The sequence below is a fragment of the Sinohyriopsis cumingii genome, chromosome 18 (assembly GCF_028554795.1).
Source record: "Sinohyriopsis cumingii isolate HCF-2022 chromosome 18, ASM2855479v2, whole genome shotgun sequence".
NCBI lineage: Eukaryota > Metazoa > Mollusca > Bivalvia > Unionida > Unionidae > Sinohyriopsis > Sinohyriopsis cumingii.
In genome coordinates, this window is record NC_142978.1 from 15239623 (window position 1) to 15258269 (window position 18647).

Consider the following 18647-nt stretch of genomic DNA (forward strand, 5'->3'; position numbering starts at 1 on the left):
ATGCAGAAGAAACCCATGTGACGAAGGGCTTGATTTCATAAAATGCAGAAGAAACCCATGTGACGAAGGGCTTGATTTCATAAAATGCAGAAGAAACCCATGTGACGAAGGACTTGATTTTATAAAATGCAGAAGAAACCCATGTGACGAAGGGCTTGATTTCATAAAATGCAGAAGAAACCCATGTGACAAAGGGCTTGATTTCATAAAATGCAGAAGAAACCCATGTGACGAAGGGCTTGATTTCATAAAATGCAGAAGAAACCCATGTGACGAAGGGCTAAGGCAGGCTAATATGAGGTTGTAACTACTTTTGTCCCAAAACTAGATCAAGTTTTTGAAATTTTTTAATTTTAGTTGCTTAATTCTAAGGGACATCATTGCTATAATAGAAATACCAGTATTGCAACATCTAAGTATAGTCAATGTCCAATAGGAATACCAGTATTGTAATATCTAAGTATAGTCAATGTCCAATAGGAATACCAGTATTACGACATCTAAGTATAGTCAATGTCCAATAGGAATACCAGTATTGTAATATCTAAGTATAGTCAATGTCCAATAGGAATACCAGTATTGTAATATCTAAGTATAGTCAATGTCCAATAGGAATACCAGTATTATGACATCTAAGTATAGACAATGTCCAATAGGAATACCAGTATTGTAATATCTAAGTATAGTCAATGTCCAATAGGAATACCAGTATTACGACATCTAAGTATAGACAATGTCCAATAGAAATACCAGTATTGCAACATTTAAGTATAGTCAATGTCCCATAGGAATACCAGTATTGTAATATCTAAGTATAGACAATGTCCAATAGAAATACCAGTATTATGACATCTAAGTATAGTCAATGTCCAATAGAAATACCAGTATTGCAACATCTAAGTGTAGTCAATGTTCAATAGGAATACCAGTATTGTAATATCTAAGCATAGTCAATGTCCAATAGGAATACCAGTATTACGACATCTAAGTATAGACAATGTCCAATAGAAATACCAGTATTGCAACATTTAAGTATAGTCAATGTCCCATAGGAATACCAGTATTGTAATATCTAAGTATAGACAATGTCCAATAGAAATACCAGTATTATGACATCTAAGTATAGTCAATGTTGTCCAATAGAAATACATGTACCAGTATTGCAACATCTAAGTATAGTCAATGTCCAATAGGAATACCAGTATTGCAACATCTAAGTATAGTCAATGTCCAATAGGAATACCAGTATTGCAACATTTAAGTATAGTCAATGTCCAATACAAATACCAGCATTACGACATCTAAGTATAGTCAATGTCCAATAGAAATACCAGTATTGCAGCAGAGGTCTCGCTATGATTTTAAAACTAGGAGTCCAGGACTCCCATTTTGGTAAAAATAAGAATCCTACCATCAAAAGTTGCAGTCCCTTCTTTCCTACAGAATCAACACACGTGAGTGCATTTATTTTTAGATGGAGATGGTTTCTTAATATAATCACTCACTATAATATAGCTTCATTACAACAGTTCATTGACAGGATTGCAAATTTATGGTTTATTTATTTGTCTGCGTTACGTCCTTGTAGTAATTTTAGGCAGTGGTTAAATAGTATCTGATTTGCTGTTCCCCCCCCCTCGTATTTTCGCAAATACGTGTCAAGTCGGAAAACAGCTTAGACCTTAAAGCGCATCTCACGAATTCCACAACATAGCATTTTCCCACACATTTCTGATCTACATAATTTGCATTTTAAAGTTAAATCTTTATTAAAATAATACCTTGGCTTTGCTTTCAATGATTTGTATATTTTTATGAAAATATTTACCCGATGATTTACAAAAACAGACAATCTAATAAACTGGTACATCCCAGACTTGGCGAAGTCCGCCATTAGGCCTACTGGTTCACTTACAGTTTCAAACTAATTTTATGACGAAATAGTGTACAAGAGGCAGTTAATATATATCCACATCACCGATTCTGATCTTAAAACACGTTTGTATGTTTTATCATCAACGGATATCATGCAGGAACTTGATAGTTGCTACCTTACTCGGAAAAGGGTTAATGGTCAATCAGCTATCAAAACACATCTATCTATTCATCTATCTATCTATCTATCTATCTATCTATACGTTGACGCAGTCACACTTGACTATTAAGCAACGGGTGGTATGTGGTCAAAGATAAAGTAAAGATGGAAGTGATAGGACAGTCAGAAGAGTAATGATAGGAAAGGCAGAAATAAGTAAAAGTGTGTCAGTGTACGTTTTCGTCCCTTCATACTCAGGCCAATCCGGCTACCGTAGCGGCAATGAGATATGGAACCTCAACCGGCATAGCCCTGAGAATCACTAGGTCTTACTTGTAGCTGTCTAGTTCATTAGAATGTGATTTTGGAAAGCTCCTGCTTGTGAGATACCAAGTCAGGAGCTTCTGCAATTATTGATGGTAATTTGTTCCAAGTCCCAAATGTACATGGGAAGAAGCTGAACTGGAAACAATTTGTCGATGCTGACTTTAATTGGAACTTTTTCCTGTGGTTTGCCCTAGTTTGGCTAAATGCCAGGGTCAGGTATTTGTCCGCTGGTATGTCCACTAGGTTGTTCGCAATCTTGTACATTATGGTTAGCTGGGCCTTGGTTCGCCTGGATTCGAGTGATTCCCACTGGAGATGGTTGAGTATTGCACTGACACTGCTAGTGTTACGATATTTATTTGTGTAAACCTAGCTGCTCTCCTCTGAACCATCTCTATCTTATTTGTTAGATCTTTACTATGTGGGTTCCACACAGTCGAACAATACTCAAGACCTGGTCGAACCAGAGTGAAATATGCTGCACTTTTTACTTCTTCATTGTTGATTTGGAGGTTGCGGCGCAGGAAACCAAGGTTACTGTTCCCTTTTTCACTATCTTGTCTATGTGCCTTTTCCAAGAGAGGTCTCCAGACAATTCCACCCCGAGATATTTTGTTGCCTGCTCATTGACTAACTTGTGCCCCTTAAGAGTATATTCGGACAAGATTGGTGATTTTTTCCTGTAAACTCTTAGGATGCTGCATTTTTCTGGATGGAACGACATACCCCAAGTTCTTTCCCAGAGGGCCAGTTGATTCAGGTCTTCTTGAAGGATCTCACAGTCCTTGGAGATATTTATTTCCCGGTAGACTATACAGTCATCTGCAAAAAGTCTTGTGTTGGATTTGACACTTGCAGGTAGATCATTGATGAACACCAGGAAGAGTATGGGACCCAAAACACTTCCCTGAGGTACCCCACTAACAACTGGTGCTTTGTCTGATGTTGCTGCATCTACTATAACTCTCTGCGATCTGTCTGATAGGAAAATCTCTGATCCATTTCTGTGTGTTACCCCTGATGCCATAGTGGCCCAACTTACTGAGGAGTCTTTCATGGGGGACACGATCGAAAGCCTTACTGAAGTCAAGGATTGCAAGGTCATACTGCTTCCCTCTGTCTAAGGATTTGGCGAGCTCATCCACTAAGGTTATGAGCTGTGTTTCACAGCTTCGTCTGGCACAGAAACCATGCTGGCAGTCTGTTAGAATGTTGTAGCGATCTTGATGTTGCATCATGTTGCTGACTATGATGTGTTCAAGCATTTTGCAGCAGATACATGTAAGGTAGACCGGTCTATAATTGCTGGCCTTGAATCTTTCTCCATTTTTGAAGATAGCTGTAACGTTTGCTGTTTTCCAGACATCAGGGACATAACCTGTTGAGATGCACTGCTGGTAAATATAACTCAGGTATGGTGCACACTCTTCTGCTAGATCTTTCAGGATCCTTGCTGGAATCACGTCTGGTCCTGTAGCTTTCTGTGGGTTAATTTTCCGCAACAAGCTGTATACACCTTCTACAGTGACTTGGATGTCAGGCATTGGTGGGTAACGATCTCCATGTAGACTTGGTAGATCACTCTCATCCTCTTGTGTGAAGACTGACTGGTATTGACGATTCAGTATGTTAGCCTTGTTGGATGCCTCTGAATGTAGTTTCCCGTGTTCCTTGAGTGGTGCCACACCACAGCTGTCTCTACGTAAGGACTTAATGTAGTTCCAAAATCTCTTCTGCTTGTTTGGTTGTTGTTCTTGATGTGGGTTACCGACTTCTATCAAGTTTTTAATATATCTCCAGTAAGCCTGCCGTTCTAAGCGTTGTGATCTTGCTTTTGCTTCTTTGTATAGTTTCCGATCTCTTGTTTTTCCTGTTGTTTTCTGTCTTGCAAACAATTTGTTCCATCTTCTGTGTTGGGCTCTAATGGTTTTGTCTATCCAAGGTTTGTTTGTTTTGTTTCCAGATAAGGTCTTAGATGGTATAAATTTATCCATTAACCGTTTGATGTTCTCCTCAAACATTTTCCATGTGTCATTTGCAGAAAGGTTATCTGTTTCACGTATGAATGATTCTTGTAATGACTTAAATTCTTCACGTAACTGGCCATAGTCTGCATTCCTGTATTGGAAGACTTTACGAGCTGCTTTCTTCACTTTCATTTGTCGTAGGCTGGACTCTATGTAAACTGCTTCATGGTCAGCAGTTCCTGGTATGACATCACACTTGTTGATTAGTGTTTTGTTGTTTGTAAAAAACAGGTCAAGCAGATTTGAAGTAAATTCAGTTACACGTGTTACTGCATCTACAACCTGTTCCAGGAATGAGTCCTTTATGGTATTTAGTAGATGTTGGCATTGGGTATTGTTTGTGGCTTGTGGTAGTGGACACTCATTCTCCCAGTCAATATCTGCCAGGTTGAAGTCTCTTCCTAGCCATACATGCGCACCTCGTGGGATTCTGGTAAGACATGAGTGAAGCTGATCTAAGTAGTTTGGTTCGGTTAAGGATGGAGGTTTGTAGAAGGCACCAACGTATAGGTCTGATGCCCCTTTAACCTTGATTTTGGCCCAAACTAACTCAAAGTTATTATCTGCCTTAAGTTCTTCTGGCTCGCAGCTGGAATACTGGTCTGATACTAGGACAAATACACCACCCCCATGGGATCCCTCTGGACGATCTTTGCGATAGGACCTGAAATTTGCTGGGAATACTTCAGATGAATTTATGCTGCTGTCTAGCCACGATTCCGTACCAATAACAATGGTGGCTTTGGTAGAGGAGATCATACTGCTTAGTAGTCCCTTCTTTCCAGGCCCCTTTATAGATTGACAATTAATTACTAGGATTCTCATGGGTAAGTCAGTTCTAATTCCAGTGGGACCATGTGTTGTAGAGGTGCTTCTCTGCTTGTATGGAGATGAAGTAGCAGTTGGGTTGTTAAAACTTTCTCACTGTCTGCTTGGGTAGTGTCACTAAGGCATTGGTAACTATTACTGGTATTGAAGATAAAAGTGTCAAATATTCCAGTGGAGAAGTTTGGCAAACCACATTGAATACAATCCCAGCTTACATTGTGGAGGGTTTTGAAAACGGCATCTGGCATACCTATACACTCTTGATGATACCATACTTCGCACGAGTCACAGCACACACAAGGTGTCGTCCATTTACGGGCTTTGTTGCAGACCCCGCAAGGAAATTTGATGGTTCTTGGACCCGGGTTTGGTTCTGGTGCATATGATTCAGCTAACAAAAGGCTGCATGGACAGAGGAGAACGAGTTTGTTCCTACATACTGGTCCTTTTGCCTTCGACATTGTTATTTTTAGAGTGGTAATGAGGTGGGTGGAGAGCGATAATTTCTGACTATCCCGAATCAGTACTGGTTGTGTATTATTATTGTCCTCTGCCTGGAACGTCATGGTTAATATTTTGTGCATGATGAGGGTAAGGGTGATGAAAGATAAGCTAATGGGGTGTAACATGTTTTAACTTATATCTATCAAGTCCAAAAAAAGAAGAAAAGAAAAGAAAACGGATGTTTACCATTTAGGGTTGCATTGTGGGATTTGCTGGTGAGTGACCAGCGTAGATTAAAATGGAATACCTTAAATTTTAAATAGAAAAAGTTTGAGCGAGGATACTATCATATTGATTAAGGATATGTTCCCAAACATCAGAGAAGTGATGTTGGTTTATAGGACCTGGCCTGATTTTGTGGCTATGTTGAAAAGAATCGTGAGCTATAACAGGAAGTGACCGACGCCCGCCATGTATACCGCCATGCTTGTGAATGGGCAAGAGTTTGTTTGTCAACGTAATTAATATAAAAACTAGGCTTAGCTACTGATGTATTGATGAATACATTTCGCTACAACACTAGAACTAACCGGGCTAAGGCGAGGGGCTTTTTAAAAATAGTATGGTCAGTCAATGTACCTCTTAAATAGCTCTTGTTCGTCCATCAGAGTGATACTGAATTTTGACAGTCCAAGTAAGGACTTATTCCAAACAGTAAGCTAGGCATCACATACTTTCTTACACTTAGCTAAAGTCCTATCCGAACTGTCAATTCTAGCAGCTTTAGCACTCTTCTGAATGTCGTTACAATCTTCGTAAGTTTGCCGTTTAGCCCCAAAATACATATCCAAATTTACGAATGGCATTTTGTCTAAGTCTCAACATGTCTTGATTCTCGTGCACTACTTATTCTGATACATTCGGAAATGAACACAATAACGAAAGCTAATGTTGTTTATTTGATGTACTTTTATACATGACCACATGTACATCTCTGGGTCTTTCTGACTCTGAATTCAATCATTTTAAATAGTACTATTTACCACCCGGCCGCCAGTCAAAGCCTTTGAACTTGCCGCCCAGCTATTGCATCATGTTCTTATTGATGTACATCAAGGGATCCTTCAGTCACTGAATTCTGTCATTGTAAATATCAGCACAGGTAACTGATCAACACATTTTCCCACAAAGCAGGTGGCTGAAGCAGGACTGGCAAATCTTTGAATTTTGCCGCACACCTATTACATGCATACGGAGGACTCCCGCCTCAGTGATTTTCTGCGTCCCAGATCAAAAATTGGCGTCCAAATAAGTGTAATTAAGCGTTTCCAACATCTAAATATAGTCAATGTCCAATAGAAATACAAATATTGCAATATCTAAGTATAGACAATGTCCAATAGAAATACCAGTATTGCAATATCTAAGTATAGTCAATGTCCAATAGGAATACCAGTATTGCCATATCTAAGTATAGACAATGTCCAATAGAAATACCAGTATTACAACATCTTAGTATAGTCAATGTCCAATATGAATTTGAAAAATAAGTTTAACTGGTTGTCATTCTTTGAAAACACGTCAGACTTGCATATTATGGACAGAAGTCATTGGGCATCAATTCCATAGGTACAAAATGGCAGAAGCATACCTTGAGTGATGAACACATCATCAGCTTGCACACAAAGGTTCAAAACCATATTATTTACTGGAAGGTAAGATAAAGTGTAATAATAGCCGAAGTTACCATCTCATATATCAGAATTTTGGACTGGCTACATGGATCAATATCCTATACCCTATCCCAACCTCGGAACTTGTTAATATCATGTCCACCATGATGGATATGTTCCTTCAGAATGTGTACTTGGACATATAACCTGATCGCAGTGGGCCCTGACCACAATCAATCATACATTATCAGTCAATAGAAAAACAAACTTGTCCAGTTCCATGAAGTGCATAGTGCTGCTTGGCACTTTATCCATATGATGCCCTGTTTAGTGACTCGGTACCCAAGAACCCAGTTCATGAAACTATGTACAGCAGTCTAACCTGCATTGTGCTGCTAGGGACTTCCTGCGAACAATTTCTACTATATAAGGCACTAATTGATCAGTCTAACCCGCATATTACCTCTAGATTCCAATATATGATTTCCAACTTGCTGCCTCAGTTTCCAAGAGATGTCATTTAACTTGTCCTCAAGTCTTTGCCATCCAGAGGGAGCTGATACTTAACGACAACTTGGAAGTAACAGGATCTTACTCATGACATGCTGTAAGTGTAGTGAGCCACCATCCTCAACATTCTTTTCCAGCTACTTTGCGGGTACCAAAAGAGACATCAGGCTCACTACTTTAATCCAAAAATGACGAAAACTGGCTCTTAAGTTCCCTTCTCATTAGATCATAAGACTCAACCAGTTTTCTGCCCACTCATATCAAAGTTTTCTTCTCATTTCTGTACAACACCTGCCTGGTTATGGTTCCGATATCAGGTGATCATTGCCTAGGAAGAATCTACTTTCACTTTCTCTCAATCTGACCGAGATACTAACATTTTGGCTGCTTACATCATTAATTGCAAGTCCCAAGCTCCTATGAACACTTTCTCGCACGTACCTTCCCTCGAATGTTAGTCAGCAGTTCTACATGTACCACACACTTGTTTTCCATTTGAAAAGCCATTATTTGATTCATAATGCTATGACCCTTGCTGATCTAGTGTCTATGATATTCTTCAATAGGCAGAACACAGATTACCTTCTCCATCCGAATCTCACCGGGCATGCGTGTGAGCCTGTTTATAGAATGACCCACTTCTTAAACATAGAGGCCCAACAGCAGCTACAAACTACAACTAGTGGAACAAGATGAAATCCTCTCTACCATTCTTAAGGACCATCATATGTAAAGTCACACTTGCAAGCTTAATGATTTAATGTTCTCCTTAATGATTAGGTTCACATAATTCTCAACAAGCCACCAAGGATTCATTCTTTCCATCACTCACAGTCTCAGCTATAGAAGAGAGATTTGCAAGGCAAACAACAAAAGGTTGCAGTGACGTCCCTAGAGCACAGGCCACTGGAAAGCAGTGTACCGAATTTACAACCGTCAAATACCACAGTTCTGCTGAACTAAAGTGAAAAGAGCAAAACAAGGATGGTTGTTTTCACCATTGTTTCTCTCCACAATACCCTCCCTATCTCAAATGACATCACTTTCACTACCCCCTTATCACAGATCCTGGTAGGGGAAAGGTTCCAATCTGTGGTAATGAATGGAGAAGATGTGCCATGGTGACATATAGAAACAACATGTGGTTTGCAGGGACTCTGTATCACGTTCAGCACACCTATTTGAGTTCCTTCATCTACAAATTCAACACTCTTTACTTTGTCATGAACCTAAGCACTTTCAATCAATTCTTACATACCCTTGGATTCATGATGGAGTACAACAACGGGTTCTAAATGCCACCTATTGGGAGACTACAAATCAGTGTGGACTTGCAAGAGGCATGACTTCACATCCCCACTTCGAAGGTAAGGGAATTTTACTGGACTAGCATCAGGGATACATCTGCAAATACAACCTCAGGCAATCATGATCTGTACAGATACGAACACTGATAAGGAAGGGTGCAGGGGCAAGTTTCACATCATTTTGTGGTGTCGGTGGAGTGTGGTCCCCTCAGGATCATTATTTACATATCAACATTCTAGAGATGGAGACTGTTTTGAAAGACAATATGTACTTTGGAATGGAGTTCTCGTTCTGTTAGGCATCTCAGCTGTGGTGACTTATCTCAAACAGCAAGGTGGAACCAAGACCTTCGTATTTTTATTTGGGATTTTCTAAAATGGTGTGCTCAATGGCATAGCAACATCCAAATATTATATATCCTAGGCTGGTAAATATATTGCGGGCTCCAAATTCTTCAAGAACCAACTACATGTAATGCAAAAAGATTGGTCTCGTCATCCCTCAGTTTTCACTCAATAAGTATCCGATGGGATCAAATTATGCGACAGGGTGGAATACAAATATCCCAGCCTTTATCTATCGCCTCCTGTTTCCAAAGACATGGATAATTGATGCTCTTTCTATAGATTGGAATAGTCACAGGTATGCACTTCTTCTCCAACACTTCAGGTTCCAGAGGTGGTGTAGGAAGCAAAATAAACGGAGTGCCTCCTCATTCTGATTACTCCACTCAAACGTGAAATCTTGAATCAGCCTAATCAATTTCACAATAGAATCGCCAGAGATATTCCCTCATCCGCTTTAAGTAACCATGACAGCAGGGGTTTCATCCCAGCCCAGAGTACCTGAACTTGCACATCGAACAATCCATCAAGTGAGATGGCCCCTCCACTTTAAAGGCGTACGAAGCCATTGGAATATATTCTCACAGTGGTGCACACAAGAACACTGTATACCACTGCAGGCATCTATACCCCAATAGCTGACTTCCTATGGCTCTTCAACAAGAAATAGCACCAATCACAATTAAAACAAACAGTTCCACAATCACTGATACGCCACATTATCATGGAAAAGAGGATATCAGACAAACCAAGACCTATCCGATCTTTTATCCATTTGTATTAAACACGTCAAATGACATTGACTCTTTGCATGGGTAATAATCTGCCTGATTGAGACACCGCTTGAACAGCTTTCAAGAGCTTCACTGGTTCACCTCTCATACAAGTCTTGCCTCCTTCCTGCATTGGCGAATGGCAGGCAGAATCAGCAAATACATGTCCTATTAATAGACCTATCTATATGCTGTTTCGACAACATGAGTCAGTATTACTCATGATGACCCCAACTTTCATTCCCAATATGAGGCTGCCATTCATGGATAATCAGTTTTTGTAATAATTTCTGTTTGCTCTAGACACTTCTTCTCAACATCCTATACATGATCCAGTGTGAGATCTGAAGTGGTACTTAATCTGTTATTATCCTTGCCGTGAGCTGGAGATCTGAGTACACTTCTCCAATCTTTATCACGGAGATCTTTCATCCTACAATGCACATCTCGATCTGATGGGACCTATACCCATTATTTATTTATTTATCGTGTCCAGTGCATGCTCAGCCATTTAACAGCATCATCTTCAAGAAGGTGCAGAACCTGTAGTCTAGCACAGAACTTTGTCATTGGACAGTTGTACACAATGTGTGACATGGTCTGAAGAGCACCAAAGCTGCAGAAAACGTATGTGGCCTGGCCCCATGGAACAAGGTTAAAAACACAATAACCCTGTCCTGTCCGGAAACGATTCAGCGTGGTCCCAGATGTTGTGGAAGTTTGAAGGTGGGAGGGCAAACAGATGGCTCAGCTACGAGGGAGTGGTTTACAACATCTAATAAAGACCAATCATAAACCATAAACCTTAGCCAGCAGTTTTGCAGTTGCTTCCTAGCGACGGAGATGTGGATGAGGAATATTGCTCAGTACTGGCAGCCATAGTAAAGGAGTAGAACGTAGTTTTCCAGAGAGTATGCGCATTGTTGTGCTATGAAAGACGTCAGTTAGCTTGGTATGGGACGATCGAGCCCAGACTCGGCTGACGATTAACAGAAGGCCAATGCTGATGTCCTGAGTGTCTGAGCACTAGCACCCTAGGTTTGGCCAGCCATTTGGTGGAGTAGGTTGTTTTTGAGTGCTCGGTTTTGCTTAAGTTTTCTTCAGGTGATTGTAGAATGTTAGTGATCTGTCCAGAGTCACACTAAGGTATGCTGGTGTCGGGTCGTGTTTTATGTGCTACCGACTGAGGAGGATGCAAAGCTCACGGTTCGCGTTTGCATTGTTAAGGTGGAACACGTTGGAGACTGTCTTTTTGTACTTGGCTGTAGGCGCCATTTTGTGAAGAAATCCGTCGTTTCCTCCAGGTCCTTGTTCAGTACTCCCACAAAGCTAAGTAAACGAGTGATTTTTGATCACGAGATCAATGTGATCTGCATGCATGAACTGCGACTGTGTTTCAGGAAAGTCATTGATATAAACATTGAACATACTTGGCAAAAGAACAGACCCAAGCGGCAATCCATTAGTCTGACTTCTCCACGAGCTGCAGTTCTCTCGGATGTTCACTCTGATGTGCCTGTTGCGAAGGACAATTTGATTGTCTCAACTCGGTAATATTCTGGAAACTTTCAATAACAGCCAGACCGTGTCATATGCCGCTGTTAGATCAAGGAAACAACTCCAGTTTTAAGGTTCTTCTGAAAACCGTTTTCAACAAACGTACTCAGGGCACTGATTTGATCGCAAGTGCTGAGGACATGCATGAAACCTGCCTGTTCAACGGTTATAATATTCTCTAAGTTCGGACCGATTCTTTGGAGAATTGGACGCTCCAGTACCTTGAAAATGACTGAAAGCAAAGAGATTGGCCGAAAGTTCGCCGCATCATGTGAATCTTTGCCAGGTTTTGGGATCGCAATAATCAGTTTGTAGGAGACTCACGTAGCAGGCCAGGTAGAAGGACGATACACCATTGGAGGTTTTGACCTTTTCTCATCAACGCCAGACTCCAAATTCAGCCGTGCAACATATGCACGCTGTGCCATCACTGATGCCGCTCCAGTTTCCTCCACCAGATTCTGTGATGTGGTTAAGCATGGAGGGTACAAGATAACAAATGTCTACAAACCGCCCACTACCCATTGGGACAACAGTATGCTTCCACTTCTCGAACACCCAGCCGTCTATATTGGCTACTCACACCCCGATGAACACTGGAAACACTTGGTAGAGTGGGGCAATGAACAATGATCTCCTTTTGACCCAGGACTCCAAACAACGTGGGACCTTTCACACTGCAAGATGGCAAAATGACTACTCATCGGACCTCTGTTGGGTCAGCTCCATTGGTGGCCATCCTCAGCCAGTAAGCCAAACAGTTCTAGACGACTTCCCACACAGGCAGCACATACCAATATTTATCCTTAATCATATATGACTTCAACTGCACACAGCTCTCCACAGCAGCGATGGAACTTCCGCATAGCAGATTGGACGAAGTACAGTGACATATTGACCCTTCTCAAGGAGGATGAATCATCTGGAGACCCATACATAGCATGTCACTTGATTGAAGCGCACTTGCTGAGAAGAAACTACTGGGTCACTCCAACCGGAAATGCTGCAGCTTGATTCGCCGATTTGGCACTGATCAGCAACCACCGGTTCAAGTCCACCCTATTGTCAACCCAAATTCTGTTTCGAGCAACTTACTACAAGTAGCCAAAGCACTCATGGAGAAACTGCACCGACGTCAGGTACGAGATGAGTGGCTACAATACTGCCGTCGGAAGTCAGATGAACTAGATAAAAATACTCCAGAGGCATTTACAGCAACATTGCTTGAAAAGGTGCTATGCAACATCAAATCAGGCAAAGCAGCAGGATATGACAATACCCTGACTTTGTTCCTGAAGCATCTTGGCCTGAAGGCAAAGATAAAGCTTGCTGCTTTATACACCCGGTTTGTTAGGGAAAAGTGCATGCCGACTTTGTGGTGCCTGGCAAAGATTATTACGATCTCAAAGCATGGTAAAGATACCCATAATGCTGCGAGATGTTGGCCAATTGTCTTGCTTTCAGTCTGTTTCAAGGTACTAGAGGGGAGCGTGGATTCACGTTCAAGTCACGCTCTCCGCCAGTACTCTGCCAAGGCCCCGACCAAGGCTGGAGAAGCAAAGGATCCAGCTTGCAAATCGAATTCATTATTGAATCCCGGTTACATTCCACTATCAAGAGCAACCCCTGATGTACCTATGACCTCTGACTTTCAAACCACTGGACCGGCCATACGAGTTTATAACTTAACGTTCAGAGGCTGTCAACAGCCAAACAAACCATCGTCAGTATAATAGCCCACCGTCATAATGTCGACAGAATCTGTCTGCAGGAGACCTATAGCTACGAGGTGAAAGGTTACCTTCCGGTAACGTTTCACGTCTTCATAAAAATGCGCCTTTCAGTGGATTTGTGTGGAGGAAAATTTTCCATTCGAAGCCATTCCCTAATGTATAGAGTCTGTTTTCTAGTCGGGTAATTTAAAAGCAGTTTTACATATCTTATGAGATCGTAGATTGTCTTTCCGAGGTAAGGGTACGTATCTTCCTCCCTAATACTTATTCTCCGAAGTATTGTGATCGGGTAACTTATTTGTAGAAGAAAGCAATATTTTATATAGTAAAATATGTTTTTTCGATAATGTGTGATGATAATAAACAGTGCCAGATTAAGGCATTCCAGGGCACTAAGCAATGAAAATATTATGGTGCCCACTCACCACAATATGTGAAACTATTAAAAGATATTAAAAGCTGACAATGGTGGGAAAATACCAGTGTTACCATCATTCCAGATCAAAATATTTGTAAACGCAGACCGAAATGGTTATATATAATTCATTGAATTTTATGATCAACAATTGATTTTAAATTTTTTTCTGGTGTCCCTGTTGGTCTGGTGCCCAAAGCACGTGCTTAGTGTGCTTAATGGATAATCTGGCACTTATAATAAACATCACTGATCCAAGTCTCACAGAAGTTTCATCCATCTTGCTAGAGTGCCTTCCGCTCCAGTAGTAACAAACGATTTCATGTTATTTGGCGCCGATCCTGGTATAAAGGGGAGAACACTATAACTGACGCCTAGGTAGGCTGATAACATTTTGCATAGGTAGTAATTATTCTCCTGCGATATTATGACTAAATATTGTCGAAGAAATATATTTTATCAGAAAAAAAAAAAGATTTCTTTATTACTCAGAGTGCAAGGCATTTACAATATTTGGGTAAGGAGTTTACTCTAGAACAAACACGATTGTGCAATTCCCATATATCTTTGAGTTGCAACGACCTTTCACCTTTTGACCCCAACATCAATTGGCCTCATCTAATTATTTGTCGTCGAACAGTAAAATGATCAATAGATCTCCTGTTTGTTTCAAAGGGCCATCAGTGAAACTGAAGCCACAGAAGTATCTGTTTGTTATTTCATTAAAAGTGGGATTCTTAAGAGAAATTGAGACACCCGAGGAACCTGCTGGTGACGAGTGGTCAGTGAACTATTAAATTATGGTTCCAAAGCAGTGCAGACAGGAAATACTTAGTCTGGCCCATGAAGCTTCTTTGGCTAAGTCATTTAGGGATTAGTAATACTTTTTCACAAAATCTTGAATCACTTGTCTTAACCAAAAAATTAAAAGTTATGTTTGTAAATGCTGCAAATTATTTCATACTTGTCAAATGGTAGGAAAACCCAATCAGAAGATACCTAACTCTCATCTGCAACCTATTCCTGCATTTGACGAACGATTTAGCAGAATAATGGTAGATTGTATTGGTCCCTTACCTAAGACAAAGTCAGGTAACCAATACTTATTAACCATAATGTGTGCATTAACAAGATTCCCAGAGGCAATTCCTTCCAGGAATATTAAAACTAAAACAATAGTAAAAGCTTTGATAAAGTTTTTGTAAAACTCAATTTGGCCTTCTCAAATCTGTCCAATCTGATCAATTTTTATGCCTGGAACTTTCCAGCTAATGATGCTTGAATTATTCATTGAGCATTTCAAGTTAAAAGTGAAATTATTGTTCAACAGATCTTTAATGGAGAGAACTTTTGAGTCTGCTCATGGAGTTCTGTCTTTTTTGCTCATTCTTCAAAATTTTCTTCAGATTAGTTATTACGGCTCTTACAAAGTTATGAAGAAAACGAATGAGTTAAAGTATAATAATAGTACTCCTGGGATGTAAATAGTTTAAAGGAGTACCCATATGTTGAGAGAGATAGCCAAGTTAATCATGAAGATAATTTAGTTGTACCTGGCCCCCTCAGTAGGGAATTAAGCGATGAAATACAATCGGACAATATTGATTTTGAAGTAACAAATCTTCGGAATTCAGAAATTATGAATAATCTGGACCAGAAACTTTCACATTTGCAACAACAAGAAAAGAATGAATTTAAACAGTTATTACTTGAATATGAGCACTTATTCCCATAAATTCCTACAAGAACAAACAAAATTTTCCATGACGTTGAAATTGTAAATTCCAAACCTGTCAAACAACACTCTTACAGGATGAACCCTCTCGAACAGAAATACTTGAAAAAAGAAATTCAATATTTGCTGGAGAACGATTTCATAGAACTGAGTAAAACTGACAGGAGTTCACCATGTATACTTGTTCCGAAACCAGATGATACTTTCCGCATGTGCACTGATTATAGAAAGGTGAACAGTGTGACTATAACAGATTCATTTCCATTACCAAAAATCGATGACTGCATTGATAAACTTGGAAATGCAAAGTATGTTACCAAATTTGACCTTCTGAAAGGATTTTGGCAAATTCCACTGACGGAAAGAGCAAAGGAAATTTCTGCATTTGTGACTCCAGATAGACTTTATCAATATACAATGATGCCATGTGGGATGAAAGGTTCACCGTGTACTTTCCAACGTTTAATGAACACGATTACAGCTGGTCTAGATAATTGTGATGCTTACATCGATGATGTCATCATCTACAACGACACCTGGAAAGAACATTTAGCAACAATTCGGAAATTCTTTGACAGACGCACTGATGCATGTTTGACAATTATTTTATCCAAAAGTGAGTTTAGTCGTGCTTGTGTAACATTTCTAGGACATATCGTGGGACATGGACAAGTTAAACCAGTAGATGCTAAGGTCAAGGCTATCTCTGAATTCCCTGTGCCTGTTAGTAAAAAGCAACTGATGCGATTTCGGGGTATAGCTGGCTATTACAGGAAATGTTGATCCAATTTTTCCATAATTGCTGAACGCCTAACAAATTTATTGAGCAAGAAACCCAAGTTTCATTGGACTGAAAAATGTCAGGAGGCTTTTGATAAGTTAAAGGCCCTACTTAAGAGTGCACCAGTTCTTACAGCTCCAAATTTCAGCCAATCATTTAATCTGTCTTTTGACGGAAGTGATGTTGTGGTTGGAGCAGTATTGATTAAAGAACATAAAAATGGTGTTGATCATCCCGTGTGCTATTTTTCTAAGAAATTAAATAAGCACCAGAGAAATTATTCCACAATCGAGAAGGAATGTTTGGATTTGATAATGGCATTACAACACTTTGAAGTTTACATTGGTTCAGCTCCTTCTCCGCTTACTGTGTTTAGTGATCATACCCAACACCCTTACTTTCATCGGCAAGATGATAAAAGACAAATCAGAGATTATTAAGGTTGAGTTTGTTGGTACGGGAATATAATATTGATATCAGGCACATTTTGGGAAAAGACAATTTAATAGCAGACGTACTTTCACTTGTATAGAAATAGTGTTTCATCCATACTTTGAATCATTCACAAGATTTATTCTTGTGTTATTTTTTTATAAACCACAAATCTTTCTTTTTCTTTCATGAGTAAAAGTGTTATGAATATTTAATTTTATTTGTTTGTTAGTTTTAATATTTTTTTTATTTGTGTTATATGCTGTAGGTAATAAAAACATTGTATATGGTTGCTGACCTTGTTACAAAATCAGTGACAGTTTTGGTAAACAACTTTTTTAATATATTGTTTTATCTTTCTCCTAGTAAGAATCATTAAGCTGAGCCAAGGTCATACCTGGACTACGTGAAATTTATCGTGTGCCAATTGGTAAACAACTTCTATTTGTTCCAGAATAGGGAACTTTTGACCCTCATCCGGGAATCTGTTTTGTGTCTTAGTCGTATAACTGATGTTTGGATAAAGGATTGTCAGTTGGGCATAAAACACTTGACACGTTAAGTTGTATTATTTTGTGAATAGTTTGGGCTCAATTTTCTTTTCTTCAAATTATTGTATTCAAGTGATTGTTTCACCTGGAAGTTCAAAAGTGCTCTGATAATTCTTGGACAAAGATATTCATTGGAATTTATACTGAATTCAAACCTGGAATAATATTTATGTGATTGAACAAGAGACTATTGACACTTCTGCACTTTGTAGGTTATTACATGCTTACACGCACTCCATCTTGAATTTAACCGGGATTTGAAATGAGGTACACTTAGAACTTTTCATTGATAGGACTTGTGTTTATAATTCTTGGATTATTTGTTGGATTTAATTAGCAATACCTTAAGTTCTTTTTTGTTTTTGTTTTTCACTTTGTATTCTAGGCAAATAATTTATTTGTTAGATTTTAAAAAGCTTGTTGTCTTCACTCTTTTTTGTTACTTATTTTAAGAACATAGACGATAAAAACAAATTGGGTGTATGTAATTTTTTCCAGTATTTTCAACGATCGTTAATTTATTACTTTCTCGCTCTCATGCCTATTTTCCCTGAATTGTATTAGATCATATTAATTTAGTGTTGCTAACAAATATCTCATTGATTGTAGGGGAAGGGCTTAGTCTAATGTATGAGAACTTGTCACGTGACCCTATTTTTTGTCAATTAAAGCAATCAAATATGTCTAAACTAAAACACTTGAATGACTGAAGCAGGAAAAGGCATTGTTTTGGTAAATTCACATATCAAATTTTGTCATCATTTGCAAACTTGGAACATGTCCTAAGCGGGTGCAAAAACAACCTGAACGAAATTCCAGCTTTAAAACAAGAACGTGCAATAGATAAACGTGTTCCTTCTACACATGCAGTTTAACGTACACAGATAAATTATGTCTATAGTACAAGATTTGATCCTTCATGGTGTAGTAATTACATCCCTTAAATATTAGAGGGTATGACACTTTAATCCCAATACGTATCATCCTCATATCTCTGTCTGTTGTGTTTCCCAGTGTAATTTGGCAGCACATTGTAGGAGATAAATAACGTTATTAATATAATTCACCAAGCCCTCAAACACTCGTTTGTTACCTATACCATGATGTTAAAATCCTATCCAATTAACATGATTTACCAGCTTCATCAGACACTAGCTTGTTAGCCATACAACAA

General features: G+C 39.3%; 1 pseudogene; it reads right to left on the reverse strand.

The window, feature by feature from the left end:
* Positions 1-2149: 2149 nt before the first annotated feature.
* Positions 2150-3186, reverse strand: LOC149776137 (uncharacterized; annotated as a pseudogene).
* Positions 3187-18647: the final 15461 nt, after the last annotated feature.